Genomic DNA, 12,899 nt, shown 5'->3' on the forward strand with positions numbered 1-12,899 from the left:
AACTGAAACACCTAACAATGATCCTGCTTCCCATTTCATTGACCACTATTGTTTTCAAACAAGTATTTTTTGCACGAGGAGACAGCAATGATTGCCATGATGTAAAAATACAAAAATAAAAGCAGAAATATATCATTTCAAAATTGAAAACACAATAATAAGAATTAAGTTCATGCAATAATATTCTGTCTCCTATATTACAAATTAATACGCATTCCTGTTTTCATAGTAGCTTTCTGTCATGTTGAGAAGGAGCATATTTGCATTTGTAAACTGACTTTGGGTGTGTTTGCAATTCACCAAGTCCCTGATTATATTAGTGGAAGAATTTGGCTCTGGGGGGTGTTTATGTCACATGCTTTGGATGAAAGATTATAGCCACTTCTGAGCAGCATAGACATGGGCATAATAGCGCTACCTCGGGGGACTATCCCTGCATTTGTTCAGGAGTGCTCCCAATTACAGCGAGCTTCTATGGAATCAGAATCAGCCACTGTAATGCAAGAGGCAAAGCATTCCACAGTTTTTTTCCCGGTTATTCGGCTGGAAGATATGGGGAGGGGGGATTTTCTACAATCAGATGGAGACATCTGTTGGATGATTTGTCACTCAGAAGAGGTTTTAATCTGTTAGTTTATATGAAGACCGAACAAGTCTCTTGTGTGTGTTTCTTCTTATGTAAACATTTTCAGTTATCCAGTGCCGAGCTTTCTCTTAAGCTTCAGGCTTTAAAAGTATATCTATATACACATTTATAACTCTGTTCAAATTGTCAGTTGATGATCCACTAATAAAATAAAGACCTTAATACCAGGCAAATATAAATCCACTTCTTTAGGGTCTGATTATTCCAACCAATATCAGCCTAATAATCAGTCTGTAATTAAGCCAATGCAGTATCTGTGAATTGTAATTACATTGTTGGCCTTAATGAACACAGTAGTTAGAGGTGGCTGACAGAGGCTAGTCTGTGCCCAGGGCCTGGGCTCTTCTCTCAGCGCAGGAATGGCATGTCATTAGTGGTGGTGATGAGATTCTTCACTCTGGGCTCAACACCGTCTTTGCCTAATCAGCCTCCTAAAATTATCTCCACAGGAAACGCTTTCCTCACTAGCAAAAAATGATCTCAAAATGCCCTCGATTTGGAGTTTTTCTTGATTTCTTTCTTTTTTTTTTTGGTCGAATGTGAGTAAATGTGTGTTTCTTTTATCTTTTCACCATATCCTGGAGACTGTGGTTTAGACATTACAAAATGGCACAGGACACCTTAGCGGATTATTTTTTGAATGCTGTGGAGGTGAGAGGCACACCAGCAGGTGACTTATTTTCCGAGCCAGCCCTGTACTGCTATTCCATGAAGAAGGGCTCACACAAAAGACTGATTGGTGGGTGGGGGAGAGGAGGGGTTTGGGTGGCTTTGTGTGTGTGTGTGTGTGTCTGTGTGTGTGTTGGGGTGGGGTTGGTGAGGGGGTCAGATGAGCTGCAGCCAAAGAGAAAAACACATAGCTTTTCATCAGTCGCCTGAGAAGGAGATAATTCACAACTCAGTCGACACAATATGACCATGAATGTGTGTGTTGGGTGTGAGGTGCCATCACGCTGTGACGGGCAGGCAAGTGAAGAAGAGAACGAAATACCACTTTTCCCCCCCAACTATCTAACAGCTCAAGAGAGAATAAAGGGCTAAGGCAGCATGGTGATGGGGGAAAAGAATGCAAACAAAAAGCCACCTAAAATCAGCCACATTCATGTTACTGCAGCCAGGATCTGACTCCAGTAGCTCAATAATATTCCCCGCCTCTTTTCACAAAAACACAAATCAACTCGGATACTATGCTAATGATGGACATGTACCCCGGCATTTCCACTCAGAGTGTCCCCATGGTTGCTGGGTGGAACAGGGTTCCATGCAGCACCTCTGTTTCCCCCTCTCTCTAAGTGCTGAATCTATCTTCCCCTAGCTGCCATTGTCATGACACCCCCAATAGACCCACTGGCTTGGAAGTTAGTTGCGGGCAAAGTTGTGGTGAGAGATTAACTTTGCAGGATTAGGTGGGTTAATTAATAGATGGCTGCTGCTCATTGTTTTGTGCTCACGCTGTAAGAAGCCACCCAAGAGAAGCGCTGCAGCATTAAATCAATTTCATGGCCCTTTTATTACTGAGGAGATAAAGCCAATATTTAGCTTTCAATTCTTCACAATTATTGGGCCCCTGCTTTGCCACTTGAGTGGCTGCGCTTGGCTGGGGACAAGGACACATCTGTTTATGAGCTGTGGAGGCCTGGGGGGCCTTGGTGTTCGGACTCCAGGGAACTGTCCTCAGTTTTTTCTCCTCAAGCCCATGGCACTAAAATTCTGCCTTCTTTAACAGACGGAAATTGAGTAAAATTAAAACTGGAGAGTGATGTGGCCAGTTACAAATTTTACATGCCTTTCATCTTTTCACCGAGCAAAAAATATATCACACTTCATTAAACCAGTAAAATTTCCTGAAAAACATTTTGAATCAAAACAAGATCAGTTGCAAATTTCTACAAAATAACTGTCTGTGAAGTGACTCTCTACACTTCCTCCTACCTCCTACCTAGTTGACTCTATGTCCATATGCCGTCGACATTAGTTTTTCCACCTCCACTCTTGACATTATTATTGACCACCATTCAAAAATCCATGCCCAACATATGCACCTATAACCTCTCCTTAATAAAATGCTATTACAGCAATGAGAGTGCAGAAGACTCTATTTTTACAACAGTGCAAAACAATCTGGCGCACACCAGTTCTTTTCTTAGCTGCACCTGTACTTTGTGAGTCTCTGTGAACTTGATTGTACTGAAGTGGGAGTTGAGACGCAGCATGGGCAGCGACACTACTGATCAAACAGCACAGTGCCATTTTTGTGTCAAGGTTTGACAGAATTTTTGTGTGCGAATGACAAATCTTTCAGAGGACACTGCTCACGATCATTTTGTTTTTAAATTGGTGAAAAGACGGCACTGTGATTCCTGAAACGAATACTAGCCACAATCATTAGCGCTAATGTTACCATGCTCTTACTCTGCTTGACTAATGCAAGTGTGTGTACTTCATCAACTTTAGACGCATATTCAAACACACACAAGGGACATGGTGACAAACTGGCTACAAACTCACCTATTTGAACAACATCCTCTGTTATTTTTGTTGTTTTATTTTTAAAGCTCTTAACAAATTGATAAAATTTTTCTCATCATACGCATAAATACATTTCTGATACATTTCTGCAGATTTCTTTGGCATAGAGCCATTCTACGCCACTGACTCACTTTCTGATCCTATTACCCAGAAAACCTCACAATGAAAAGTTTTTGCATTATGCATCAATAAGGTCCTATTTATGTCCTAGCAGTCTGACAACAGCTTGACTGATGTTAATGTAATCTGTACTGTTCTTTGGCCCAAAACTGCCAGCAGCAGCTCCCCCGTCACTGACAAAAGAGCTCCATCAGTCACAGAGAACTCCACTTATTTCTGCTATAAGAAGACTGGCAACTATCTAATGCACAGGAGGAGCTCAGGGACAGCTGATACTTATATGGAGGCTGCATGGATCAAATATGCCCACATTTTAATGTCACCATGAAATTGAAAACTAATAGAGCCTAATAGAGACATTAATATTTAATTTTCAGGGGCCAAATGACGTAAAGAAAGCAATGATATACCATGCATATAATGTTTGGAAGGTGGTTAAATAATGTAAATATTGTGCATCATTAACAGTTTTGGAATTAAAGACTTTGTCCAACATTACATCAAGCTATGGAAAATATGACAGCAAATAACATTCACAGACATGCTTGATGCATCAGGTACTGAGTTTGGAGTGTGCTTAACCAGGTTTGGGCTTCTGGCTGACTGAGAAATTGGAAAAAAAAAAAAAAACCCTCTTCCCCGCTGCTACAGTTGATTTTGGGGGCAAACAGAAAGAGTGAGACGGATGAACAATAAAGGGCAGGGATGAGTGAGACAGATGAACAGAAAACGACATTAGCCATATGAGTAGAAGAGTAAGACAAAGAGAAGAAAGGGAGAAGTCAATGAGAGATGGAGAAAAAAATAAGGTCAGGACACGGGTGTCCAATTCATTCTCATGGAGTTTGGTAAGGTGTTTGGGACAAGAAAAATATGTCAAGAAACAAGTGTATATAAAACTCAGGTAAAACATAATAGCCGCACCTGCAATGAAGTGCTATTTTTCCACACCACTAAATCACTGTAAGTGTCATGAGGTGATTTTTCATTGAAGAAGTGGAAGAAAAATATGTCTTTTTGTAGCATTAGCAGCACAGAGATCTTAAACCTTTTGAAATAGTCCTCTAAACCTGCTACATTAACAGAGAATTTCACTACTTAGTAAAAGTAAAAAGTAACGTTAGATATTGGTTATATATAACAAAACAAAACAAGTCCAAGTATTTATTTTTGAAGAATGGTCCATCTGAGAGCACTGAATTATTGATAAGTTCTATTTTAATTTCATACAGTCAGCCTGGAGGAATTGCATTAGTTTAAATTGCACTGATGCATCATTTTTTAGGTAATTGTATCATTTTTGCATGTAATTAGTGATTTTCAACGTGTCGTGTTGTCACAGAGGAAATAAGTACAAACGATCATACTTCAAAATCAGCAGAAGATTAATGTTGTTGACTGTTGTTAAAATGTATGTACATGAATAAAACCACCAGTAACTCAGTGTATTTGATTGCTGTGTACAGGTTACTGATTACTAATTTCAGTAATGAGTGGATGGGGGGGGAGTATGTTTTACAAACTAGAATAGCAAAGATATTAACACTTTTGATCTTTTTAACCATGAGGCTGTTGAGATTTAATATCCACATATGTTCTTACTAGCTGGAAACTAACTTTTTAAATTATGTTTAAAAACATATAGGAACCAACAAAAAGATCTGAGTACATTTAAAGTGAAAAAATGTGATAAAAATATTACAAATAACAGGAGGTGCATGGTTTTTCAGGTCACTGCCATTGACAAGCCAGCTGAAATAAGTCAATTGCAAAGTCATGGCCGAGGCTGCCTCCTTCACACAAGAGGCGGGAGGGAGTCTATCAAAGTTGGAAACTGACTTCACTTCCCATTTTTCCTCTTCAATAAGGTATATTTACTATATCGATATATATATCGATATAGTATACACACACACACACACACACACACACATATATATATATATATATATCAAAGTTACAAGAGAGACAGCCACCGAGCAAGACATCTTTTCATCTCCAGACTGACAAGTGTCCCATTGTCGTCATCCTTCATCATTACTTTGTTGTTGTTGAAAGCATCTCTGGGTTGTTGTTATCAAAGGCATAAATCACAGAGCTGGAGAGAGCCAGGTGGCTTTCATATGAACTGCTGCACACATGCTCATGTCTCACCTCTCCTCTGATCAGCACAGACCTACAGTACACAGAGACTTCCCCTCACATGAAATACAGAGACTGGTATCTGGGTATGAGCCAGAGAGAGAGAGAGAGAGAGAGAGAAGGACTATTTACATGCACACCAATAATTCAATTATAACCAGACTAATGCAATACGCATATTATTGCAACTCTCATGTAAACACCTTAACCGGGTTATCTTACTCACATTAAGGTCCTAATCAGAGTAAGCATAACTTGATTAACAGAGCCGGGTTGCTTGTCAATCATTCAAATTAATCTTGCCAAGTGTATGTCTGGTTTCTTTCGGGGCTTGGATTCTGTGCACGCATTGCAAAGGTCACACAGAGAACAGGACGCCAGAATGTATGTTTGTAACTCAGGCAAGACGAGAGACAAGCTAAACTAAAATCAAACAGGTAAATGGCATACAATCTTGGAAAGGCACAAGAAGTTTTTCATTTATCCATCCCAATATTTTACTCCCTTGTTCAATATGCCTCTAAATCAATTTAAAAGTTAAACGCTTTTATTTCACACTCTGTGGTGCAGCAAAGTCACACTGCTTCTCTTTAACATAACTACCAGATTAAAGGGGCTGTCCAGTTTGTGAATAACTTCCATGGTTTTGCAGAGAGAGAAGTGTCAAAGATACCCTGGCAGATGTCACCAAGGTCATTTTAGCTTTGACTAAAAGAAAATCGTTCTGCCAGCAGTGTGGAGTTGAAAAGACAATAAAAAATAAAATCTTTTGCATTACACTGCAAGAATTGCTGGGTCGAAGCTGAAGCTGGACTCACAGAGGAAACTAAAAGTTAGATTATCTCAGCCTTTACTTCATTGACTTCAAACACTTTTTACATCTGCTCTGAGAGCCCCTAAGTTCCTAGAAGATCAGTGGGATTCTTTTAATATAGGTGATCAGAAGAAGAATTTATATGAACGGAATATATGCAGGAAAGTCTGAGAGTATATTGTATTCTTTAGGAGCACACATTCACTGACATGGGTCTACATGTTGAGTGACAAGAAAAAAACCTATTAGACTTCTAAGTGGCTTTGCGACTAAACTAACTATTTCTATGAAAACATTAAAATAACCCTCAACAACAGCTGACCTAACATGTTTTTACAGCAGTGCTTCACACCCCTCACCAGACACTATTCATCCAAATGAGAGGAAAAGTCGGGAATGAATAAGAATTTGTCTTGTGATGACTTAACTGTGGGTGTATGTCTTTGGTAGTTCTTGAAGTTAGAGTAGAAGGACAACACAAAGGCCAACAAACTCTGTTCAGTATAGTAATAGTTCATTTCTTACTAATATGATTTCTCAGGTATGTCTGCTGTATATGTGTGGGTCTCATCTGTGTTTGTTTCTGTGTGTGTGCCTTTACTGAAGGCGTAGACCCTTTTTTGCTAAAGTTCTCTGTATATAATGAAACCATTTGGCGTGCTCATCCTTTGCCAACAGGCTTTTGTGGTTTCTGATTGGGAAGTGAAAAAGTCAATTACAGAGGTAGAGTCAGTGCAGAGCTCAGAAAAGCTTGGCTTTATGGCAGTAATTGCACCTGTATGTTATACTGTACCTTGGAAACACATGATGAAGAGGGAGAGAGTGTTACAGTGTGATCCTGAGGCTGAAACCACCGCTTTAACACAACAAGTGCTCTGTCCTTATATAAGAAAAAAATCATCAACAAAAACATATTTGACACATCTTATCGAATGATCTGATCTGCTGTAACCATTACACCTTGAAGAGGGTTGGATATCTATATATAAATCACAGTACGTACACGCCCATCTGCCTGCTTAGGAGAGCAGCATCTTCAAAAGCGACCAAACCACAAATGGCAAACATATGTGATCTGACTCTTGTGAAGAAACCGGCAAGAAGGTCAGAGGTGAGGTAAGATGGAGCAACAGACCGGGGCTTGTTGGAACAAGCAGGATTTGAGTGATTTGCTCAAGGATACTTCAACAGGGCGTATTTTGCGGCAAGGGGGCTTGACCCAGAGCACTTCATCTGAAGTGCAGTCGCCATACTCATTGCTTAATCTGTGAAATCTGGCTATAATGAATTTCAGATTGTCTGACCAGTTTTTATTTTATTTTAACACATGACTTCAATCCCAAGTAAGTCAAATCAGAAATTAGAATTCAGAAAAATCCTTCACAGTTTTTATTACAAATTCACAATAACTTCAACTTTAAAATAACTCCAGCCTCCAAAAACCTGAACCTTGCACACGCATCACAGGGATTTTCGCTGTGTGTAAGTGACTGTGATGTTGTGATGTGGTGTGTTGAGCTCAGGAAAAGCTCAGTGTCTTTTCACTTCAGTTCTCGGTGACAGGTGCTCCGTTTCTTTGTAGCTCAACTCTATGGCAGCATAGCATCAAAGAGGACAAACTAGGCTCTTTATTGAAGTGTAGCCACACTTTTAACCTCTTCTTTGTACTCCTTCCCATGCACTTCAGCAAAAAGGAAACTACTCCCATGCCACAGGACTGATCACATTCAGCTGCCACACAAGCCTCAATGTACCTCTCAGTCACTCACACACATACAGTAGTTTAAGATAGTGGAATGGAAACAATAAAGTGTGGGAATAAAATGCATTTCAAAAATAGAAGGTAAATCTGGTAGAGCAGATAAGGAGAAAAAATAAAACTAGTTTGGCTGTAGAAACATTTACACTGGTTTGTGTTTTGGGGGTCTTGGTTCATAACAGTAACACTAAGGCAGTTCATGATAGTGACTTAAATACAGACACAGACAGGGAGGACACAGATGTCTGACCTTGCAGTGGTGCTTATGTAATGGTCTGCTTCAGTGCATTTAACTGCAGTGCTCCTTTCCAACCTGGGATCAGCAAAGGCAACATGTCTCTGCAGTCCTATCTCGTCTGACATCAGATGTGACACTTGGAGAGTATGAAAAGGTCCTGTGAGCACTGAATGAATCAGTTGTTATGGCCCTGTCTGTTTGGTCCCCATGGAGCCAATCATACTAATTAAAGTTGACTACTTAAGCCTCCTCTCATTAGTGTCCAAGTAAATAGCCTTAATTTTTTATGCATTTTAATGCCCATTTCCCAGTTCTGATAGGGGAAGTACTGGGGGTAGATGAACGACAAATGGGGCTGGTTTCAGGTTTTCTTAAGTAAAAGTGAATGCATTAAGCATTATTCATCATTGAAGTTGTTCATCAGTGTTTCCAGCACTGAGCCAAACTAGATTTTGCAGATCATTAATTTAAAGTGAAAAAAAAAAAGAAAGAAATAAATCTATTTATTTTAGCATTGATATTTATTAAAACGCAAAGAAGCAGCTTTGTAAACACTGCTCCATGAGTATGATTTTATAGCCAAGCTCTGACAGCCAGCTCCATGAACTGCAGTTACACAATCTAGCACTGCTCTAGATACCAGGGGCAAGTAGGGTAAAATGTGGCATGACCCAAAAATAGCACTGCAACACTGGCTTCCTCTTGATAACAGGAGCTGTAAACAATGTTTCCACATAGAGTGGAGCTATCCGGACAGTTGTGCGCTGTGATTATGAATATGCATCCACATTTATACCCGTTACCATGTGTTCCAACACCCGGGAAAGAGGGGATGAGAGCAACTAGAGAGCTATTAGCACAGTCAGCAGGAGGGAGGGATGGAGGGATAGAGAGAAAGGAGGGGGGAGCTGGGTAAAGATGGTGCAAGTACCCGACTCTGTGAGCCTGGAGCTCTCGAACAGTGGGTGGCATCAAAACAACAGGCAGTAGACACAAGAGCATGGTCTTGCAGACACACATATTAAACTCCTTTGCCTGATTCCATGTCTGTGCTCCTTTTCTGTCCTCCTGCTGGTGTCTAGCAGTGTCCAAAGGTGGCACGGAGGCTCAAGTTTCATTTCTCAACCCGCAGCCCAACAGTCACAACACAATGAGCTTTAGCTGTGCCTCTTTGCCTTTTACAGCAGCTCATCTCCCCCACCACAGGAACCCAGACAGGAGCTCTCTGTGGAAGACTGTTTCCCCGCTTCAGGCAGGACACTAAAGGTGAACTGAGTATAAATGTTAACTCATTTAAATCACCACCAAACCTTCCCAGTCTACCACTTAGATGAAAAGTTACATTTTTTTCTGTAAAGTTATCAAAAATGTCGTGTTTAAATATACACACACATAAGCTTATTAAATATCTTCTTATTTACATTTCCAGAGGATGAATCTGAAAATTGGATAACGGTTACAAAAAATCTTTTTTCTGACTCCAAAAATCAGAAAATGCTGTCAACAGCCGCAAAGAAATAAAATTTTGCCATGTTTTTAGGCATAAAATGGTCCATAAATAAGGCTATGAATGATATATGTGCAACCCCCTCAGTAAAATCCTTCAGAATACAAAATAGGGAAAAACCTGGAAAGTTTAGTGCATGTAAGTGTTACTGAAGTGGAGATTTAGAGAGTGAGGAAAAATACATTTTTTGAGAAAATAGCCTTTAAGGGTATGAATTGTAAAAATCCATACATTTTTATTGGAAACCACAGCAAATGTCTGTAAAGTGGAAATGACAATGTTTGGATCTGATAATCTCGTGCAGAAGAGAGAGGGCATTAGATGAGGTGACATGGAGCTGACAATGATTGCAGCACTGCATGTTGTGTTAGAATGCTAACATTTGGTGAATTTATTTGAAATCAAAATAGGACAAAATAAACACCAAAATGTGTATTCTGTCCACTTTGTCAGAAAGATGACATACTATGGAAGCAAAACAGCCCAACTAACCAGTGCACGTTTTTGCCAGCCGCGGCTCACCTTGGGCGCGTCTGCTGTCCTGGGGTGAGTTAAGATCCGGGCAAATGAGGTGAGCCCTCTCTTCCACTTCCAGGAAAGAGCCAACCTTTCAGTGCGGTCTGTTTCAGAGCGAAGTAGCTGGGTTTGCATGCAAAGACAAATCTGAGGGATACACGCTGATGGGCACGTGACCAGTAAACGGTGCCTCTACACAGATGAGCAAAACCACAGCACAAAACAGTAATACAGAAAACCACTGATCCTGTAAGGTGTCGAGGGCCATGGAGCTGAGTGCTGCTACGCCTGCTGAATCTATCCAGTGCTTCTAAAAAAGCAAACACAGTGGAGAGGCAGCTCATATTGTCCACCATCGACAACAAGGCACATATGCATGGATTATATTTGAGGGCACTTAGCAGGGAACAAAACTGTTCTGGGAACAGTCCTGCTCTATGACTGCACATGGGGAAGCAGACAGGGCGCGACATACTGTGCTGTCCACTGACGTCAGAGCAGCACAGCAGTGCAGCACTGGGAACGTAGTCATGGCCTGCGGAGGTCAGATAGATGTGTGATAGTGTGTGTTTGTGTCTGTTTGTGCGTTTGCATGTTTGCAGTCAGCACTGCTGTGGAGACAGTGAGTCAGAGAGGCAGACAGGAAAACAGAGAGAAGGCCGTGGTTAGTCCCTCCACCTCTTTTCCCTCCATAGGCAGCCTTGAAGAGTCTTTGATTTTGTCAGTTTTATGTCTCAGTGTGTGTGCGAGTGGCCGAATGTGTGAGAGAAAGATGTGCTGTGCATGGTCATTCAAGCGGATGAGATCACAACTCTCCTCGTCAAGCCCTATTTTAAGACCCGCGACTCATGGAGTGCCCTGGCCTCCACAGACTCATTGGGCAAATGATCAGCCTTGGCAATTAAAGCCAATCTGTGAGTCAGTGTGGCATCAGGAGGGCCATCTGCTTCCAGCCCTGTAGCACTCACTCTGGCCTGTGGGACCACTTGCTGGGGTCACAGCTCGCCCAGCTTATAGAGAGACGGTCACAGGTTCTACGGGACACTGTGTTGTGTAACTCCAGCTGAATAGAAACCTGTACTATCAATAGAACTGATGTGTGAACCACTGTCACGTCTCACAAGTGCAGTAAAAACAGGAACAGTGGGATCTGTCTCATGCAGCACATTGTTGTATTCACCCAAGACACAGGTAAGCTCCACATCAGCCTCAGGCCAGTGATTTTTTTCCACCTGCTCCAGTGCTGTAGCCAAGAAGTGTACTGACATGGGAAATATTAAATATTTGAATACTTGCTAATGACTGCACATGGTGTCCCAAAGTATCAGCATCCACCCAAGAGGTAATGAACTATGACCTCAGAGGAAGGTTTCATTGGACGGAAAGTTTGAAAAGACATCTTCTGTACTTTTAATTTGTACTATGTTCGACGTTAGTAAAATAGTGTTTTCTCTGGATCTACACGTTTTACAGCAGTCGAACAGAGCAGAATTATAACAGTTTGACTCTGTTGACTTGATTTTAAGACACATTTCATTTGTATGTGATTCTTTCATGCCTGAGGGCTTTCACTAGGAGAGGCAGCTACTGGAGGAGCATGAACAGTTAAAATAGTCATGCTCGTTCTTTTTTGTGATCCCTTTTGCTCTTCATCAGAGGTGTATGATCTTCCTGCTTGTCAGAACTCTTGTTTGTAATTTTTTTGGCTTGTCTGAAAACCAATTAAGTGCTTGACTCAAGTACTCTGGATGCTTTTCTGTCAAAATATACTCTTGCTAACATTGCAAAAAATAAGTTATATTATGGAGCAATTTGGTTTTGAATGCAGAGTGAAACAGTGCCCACTAGAACGCCATGTCAGTTCAGTGATAACTGGGACCCTGTTAATCTTGTTGTGTTAATCCTGTATAAACACAACGTAACTATGCCATCACACAGCTACCATATTTTCTGTCTTTGGCCACAAACCTTGTAGAATCCATCTTTGTTGAGCTCTATATAGTCCATGTCAACACATTTCCATCTCCCGGCAGTAGACAGTTACTAAACCCCGGAAGGGTAAATGATGTTACAGGCCAATGCCCTGGCGTGACCTCTGCTGCATTTATCATGTGCTCGGTTGGCTCTGCCCCAGTTTCTTTGGGCATGCAGCCCTCAGGAACAGAGACCATCATACCAGTTGCACATGTCAGCAGCTCTCTTTCTCCGTATACCACCTGCTGAGAGGTCAGCAAACTTCACCTACAGTCAGAGGGGAGCTGTTACTAACAACTGTATAGAGCCACAGCAATAGTGTCTCTTTGGCAGATTTGGTCTGACAAGTCCTCATTTCAGGCTTTCATTTTTATCTTTTTCATGAACTGTTGTATCCAAAGATGTTGCTTGACCTTGTAGTTTGATTCCTTACATATGCCTTTGGATTGTGTAAAAATAAACAGCATGAGCTTCACCTAGATATACTATCCCTTCAGTCAGAAAGGGTTAAGTGACTGGAATCAAAACAGCTTAACAAGGCCAGAAACGTATACAGGCATGGCAGCCAAACTCCTTATCTTCTGTAGCCAAGCACATCACCCTGCAGATTCTTATATTTAGTAGAAAGAAAGGGAAATCTTCTCATGCTCTTTG

General features: G+C 41.0%; 1 protein-coding gene across 9 annotated transcripts in view; it reads right to left on the reverse strand.

Moving 5' to 3' along the window:
- The window catches only part of msi2b (musashi RNA-binding protein 2b), a 213,035-nt gene that overhangs the window by 22,293 nt on the left and 177,843 nt on the right, over positions 1-12,899 (reverse strand). The gene's annotated exons all lie outside the window — the stretch shown is intronic.

The sequence above is a fragment of the Echeneis naucrates genome, chromosome 14 (genome assembly GCF_900963305.1).
Source record: "Echeneis naucrates chromosome 14, fEcheNa1.1, whole genome shotgun sequence".
Taxonomy (NCBI): Eukaryota; Metazoa; Chordata; class Actinopteri; order Carangiformes; family Echeneidae; genus Echeneis; species Echeneis naucrates.